At 53.2% G+C, this 5,154-nt stretch overlaps 1 protein-coding gene across 1 annotated transcript in view; it reads right to left on the bottom strand.

Annotated features, from left to right (window-relative positions):
* Window positions 1-1,968, bottom strand: part of MYO18B (myosin XVIIIB) — a 232,628-nt gene extending 230,660 nt beyond the window's left edge. The window contains exon 1 of the mRNA XM_010828851.1: window positions 1,784-1,968. The gene's annotated coding sequence lies outside the window, so the exon portion shown is untranslated. The remainder of the gene's footprint in view (window positions 1-1,783) is intronic.
* Window positions 1,969-5,154: the final 3,186 nt, after the last annotated feature.

Genomic DNA, 5,154 nt, shown 5'->3' with positions numbered 1-5,154 from the left:
CTCGTGGACACCCAGCCCGAGTTCCTGTTTTTTTTGGCAGTGGCCGGAGGCTCTCTCCGGCATTTGGGCCTCCTGGTCTCAGCTCAGAAAGCCCCCAGAAGTGCCTGATCTTGTCCCTGGCTGACCATGGACCTTATGAAAATTTGCACTCATCAGACCCTGATAGCGGACGGGTGCAAGTATGTTTTGCAAGTATGTGATACCCTGAGTCTTGACAAAGTGGGTACCCCCTGGGGTTGTATCGGCTCCCCCAGAGGGGAAGGGTTTCTCCAGCTTTGGTGGGCACCAGTGTTCTTGCCTGAAAAATCCCAGAGGTCAGAGGCACCTGGCGAGCCACAGTCCAAGGGGTTGCAAGGAGTCAGACACAACTGAGCACACAGACCCCTCAATCTGTTTAAACTTTGAGGACCTGCAGGTCCCTTCCCCCCAGGACTGTTGAGTAGTTCTGAGATGGGAATGTACGTTTTAAAAGCCTTCCCCCCACCCCAGGGCAGGCCGGTAGAGGTGACCGAAGACCCAACCTTGGGAGAAATGCTGCCACAGACACTGAATCCTGGTTGCCACCTCCGGGATGATCTCGCCAAGGCTCCTGGGGTTTAGAAGGCGGAACTAAAGCTCAGATCCCGGGAGGGACTGATCGAGGTCACAGTGTCAGCAGAGCCCACACTGGGCTATTCAAGGTGACCTGGCCCAGGTGCCACCGGATGTCTCATGGGTGACACGCAGCCCCTCCAAAGTCAGGTGACCCGGAGACCCTCCCCCGCCAATCCCTCCCGTCTTGGGCCATTAAATTCTAGATCTTATCCACAGCCCACCCAGACCTATCAACCTAGATCCAGGAGAGCCTAAATTTAGTAGCAAAGCCAACCCTGAGGGAACCAGGGTCCTGTTGGACACAGGAAGCCCCCGTGGGACCCCCAGCCCCTCTTGAGCTGGGGCACTGATCAGGCCAGGCATCTGCTTGGCTGGTCAAGGAGTGAATGCCGCAGCCCAGTTTTCCAAGTCCTGTGGGACGGAAGCCCAGGGACGAGGCCAGGCTGGGCAGCTTGGAACTGACTGGGCTTTCCCCTCCCGGCCACCTCTATGGAAAAGCTGCTCCAAGGCCCTGACCCTGAGGCCTGACTCCAGGGAGGGAGCTCCGTGTCCCCTCCCCAGCGTCTCCACTGCCCCCCACCACCCACTGAGGCCAGTGCAGGTCTCCATTCAAAGATACGCCCCTAACGGGTGAGCCAGAGAAGACACCTCCTCTCCGACAGGGGATCAAGTCAGCGCCACATGAAATTCAAACCGTCACCCACCATCCCTCCCTCCTCCCTTGCCATGCTTATTTGGAATAAATGGAATAAAAAAAAAACAATTACCATCACGGCTGATACTCAACAGTACTGGAAACACGAAAGGGGAAGAGTTGGGCTCCCTGAGCATCAACCGACACTCAGTTAAGCAGAAATCACTAGTAGCTTTGGGAAAATACAAACCTTGCTGTCTGCCAGCCAAGATTCCAAAGTGGTTATCCCATGACTCTAAATGTATATAGATATTTAAGAATCAGCCAACAGCTGGGGCCTGAGCAGGGTGATCTTTTAGCAGTGTTCCCTCACACCAGCATGTGGTTGTAAAATTCTCCCATGAAACACCCAACCAGCAAAGGGGAACAGGCCTCGCAGGCTGAAAGGCCTGAAATAGACGAGACCAGCGGCCACCGCAGCCCCCAAGGCACATTCCGGACAATTATGCCCGTCCGCTCACTGGGTGCCTGTCGTAAAACCCAGCCCGACGGTACCTTCTCCACCCGGGGCCAAGGGCACAGGATCCACTCCCGTCCGAAGGGCCTCCCCGGGTTGCAGCGCAGAGATCCCACCAAGCTGGGCGAGCAGGGACGGAGGAGAAATGTCCGCAGCTCCCCTCCTCACACTGTCGTTCACATCCCCTCCCCTGACTGCTCCTCCCGCACCCTCCCCCTGCACCAGTGTGATAGCAGCAGCTGAGTGGACAAGTCATTTCTAAAATTAGCTGCTGAGCTCCAGGTCTGGACAGGGGACGGCAGCCCGGGGTGGCCGCTGACTAGTCAGTTGGAGCGTATGGACATATTTGGTGGCATGGAGCGGGGGAGGGGACAGCTCCCGACACAAGCACATTCTCCCCCCCGCAACGCCACCCCTGTCCAGGGCGGGCCACTCAGTCACACTACCGTCTCTGCTCCACGCAGATAACCAGAGGCCAGAGCAACTGGGCGAGGAGGAGAGCCCGGCTCCATGTCCCAGCTGGTCTCTGGAAGGACATCACTTAACCAATGTGTCTCTTGGTAAACAATCAATGCGTGGAAACACAAGTAAGAAGGAGGCGGCTGCCATCACACACAAACCTGAGGTCTTCTATGAACTCATTTCCTAGTCCCAACAACCTGGGAGGTAGGGTTTTCCCCAGGCCCGTCTTACCCATGGAGAAACTTTGGCTTGGAAAAATGAACCAACTTACCTTACGCAGCCCACCAACTCAATGGACGTGCATCTGAGCAAACTCTGGGAGACCATGAAGGACAGAGGAGCCTGGCGTGCTGCAGTCCGTGGGGGCGCTGAGAGTTTAACATGACTTAGTGACTGAACGACAACCTTAAAAAGCAGAGAGCCAGGATTTGAACCCTCCAAGTTCTTTCTGCCCGCCCCCGCAGAAGGCACAGTCTTAAAACGCTGCAGCAAACGAGAGGCTCTAAAGCCTGCCCTGTCCACTGCCTGTGTTACTGACTCTTGTCCTTGGGCTCTAATCAACAGGAATTGGTAAGAAGCCGGATAAGGAATTCAGGCAAGGCTTTCCTGGGGCTCGTGCTGCAGAGGAGGGAGCAAGAACAAGAAACAGGTGCCCTCGTTTGCTCCCCGAGGAAGGCGGGCTGGTTCCGTACACAAGGGGAGGGTGGGGGTGGATGCCTGGGCCAGGCAGGAGGGGTGGCTTAGGTGGTCTGCCCACCCCGTGGTGAGGCCGGGTGCATGGATCGTGCGCAGTACCGGCTTTTGCTCCCCGCACCTCCACAATGCCAGTTTGCTTGTGGCCTTTTGTATCTTGTTCCTAGGAATTACCCCAACTGTGCATGCATGCAGTTGATGTCAGTCCCTCACTGTCTCTCGGATTCCCTTGCTCTAAAAGAAGTTAGTCCAACGCTGGCACAAAGGCTTGGGTACAGGACCCCAGGTCCCGGCCTCTCTCACCTGGAAGGAGAAAAGTAGGGGCTTTCACAGGTGATGTATGTCGTGCTGGTCAACACAGCTAGCAGGGGGTTGTCAGGATGCAAATCCCGGACTTCCTGACTCTGAAGCCCATGGTCATTGGAATGAATGGTCATTTCAACCATTTGTTTTTGTTTTAACGTGACTGTATCAGATATGTATTACATGTAACCCGGACAGACTTAATCATTGAGCCTGACTAAAGGGGTGTGCTTGTTCTTTACTAAAGTATTGTTGATTTACAATATTATCTTAGTTTCAAGTGTACAAGACGGTGATTCCAAATTTTTATAGGTTACACTCCGCTTAATGTTACAAGAGGTGGGCTTTTTTCAATGGCATCTAGAAAGGACAACAATTATGTGTTCAGCTCCAGTAGCTAAGCCTCTAAAAGTGCAGTCAGTATGATCTTATTTTACATTTGTTAGAGGGACCAAACTTTACGCAAACCAATGGAATATTCGTAAATCTGTTCCTTCCTTTTTCCATTCTTCCTTGGTCAGGAGGGCATTTCAAGGCAGAGAAGCGAAACCATCCTTATCTGTCACACAGAAACAAGGAGGTGCAAGACAGGTTTAAAATAGGATCAGGCTAGTGGCCCAGAGGCATCCTCTTTCACTAATATACACGTAAAAGGCAGAAAACTTTGGAAATTCCCAACACAGGAAACTATGACTGATGGTCAGGTAGACACGTTTTGCTCAGTCGCGTCGCGCCTGACTCTCTGCAACCTCCTGGACTGTAGCCCGCCAGACTCCTCTGTTTACGGAGTTTTTCCGGGCAAGAATACTGGAGCTAGTTGCCATTTCCTCCTCCAAGGGATCTTCCTGACCAAAGGATGGAGCCTGGGTCTCCTGCACTGGTTGCTGACCACTAGCACCACCTGGCAAGCGGGGTTGTTCAGTGGCTAAGTCGTGTCCGACTCTGCGACTCCATGGACTGTGGCCCGCCAGGCTCCTCTGTCCATGGAGTTCTCCACACAAAGTACTGGAGTGGGTTGCCATTCCCTTCTCCAGGAAGCCCTTTACCAGCTATCAAATCAACTCTATGAGCTGGGCATTTTATCCACTTTCCAATGTTATCCTTTAAGAAGAAAAATGTAGAATCCAGTCATTTGGGGTATCTGTAAATCAGGCAAAATGTCTCCTTGCTGTGGCCATCTGCCTCTATCTCCCATTTAACCTGTTAGGGACGAGTTAATGTGAGCCACTAAGTACACTTCCCCTCGTGGGCTTTGTTTCGTGCATGTCCAAAGCTGCGTACATGAGCACAGAGTGAAGCCTCAGGGGTTACCTGGTCTGTCGCATCCTTGGAGATAACCAGCCTGAACAACTCGGACTGAAAACCTTTTTTCAACCTCTGGTACCTGGATGGTTAGAAAGTGGCCAGGAAAAGAAAGCCTCTCCTTTAGTTCAACACCTGGTTCCTGCCCAGGTAAACCGGCAGGAGCTCTGGGTTCAGAAGGCATGGTCTGAGGGGGAAGATGACATACAGGAGATACTCAGGCTATGTGGGAGCCGCCCTGGGACTGGCGGGAGAAGAGATTTCCTTTTCGCTCTCCAGGGATAGCCGAAGTCCCTCACATTTACCCTTGAATGGAAATTTGGGAGGATATTTTTGGCTAGAATGGCCCTTCAAAGTCATCTGATTCAACTCTCTTAATTTAGGGATGAGAGAACAGAGGACCAAAGACGATGCCCAGTGACCTTGCTGGGAGTAGGCTCCCAGGCTGCTCCCGCTGCTCCTGGGTGCCAAGGGGTGACGGGATCTCTGCAGCTTTCAGGAGTGGGCCTTGGTTACCTACTGCGTCAGACCAAGGGCTCCACCACCAGGGTGCCCTTTGCCCATGATGATGACCACGTGTTCCACAGCTGGGGCTCCTGTCGACTGTTTTGGGAGAGGTTTTCAAGTTGGCAAATACAAATACACTCCA

The sequence above is a fragment of the Bison bison genome, unplaced genomic scaffold (assembly GCF_000754665.1).
Source record: "Bison bison bison isolate TAMUID 2011002044 unplaced genomic scaffold, Bison_UMD1.0 scf7180017864495, whole genome shotgun sequence".
NCBI classification, from domain to species: Eukaryota; Metazoa; Chordata; class Mammalia; order Artiodactyla; family Bovidae; genus Bison; species Bison bison.
The sequence above is the reverse complement of the archived record's forward strand: the minus strand, read 5'-3'. Positions and strand labels throughout refer to the sequence as shown.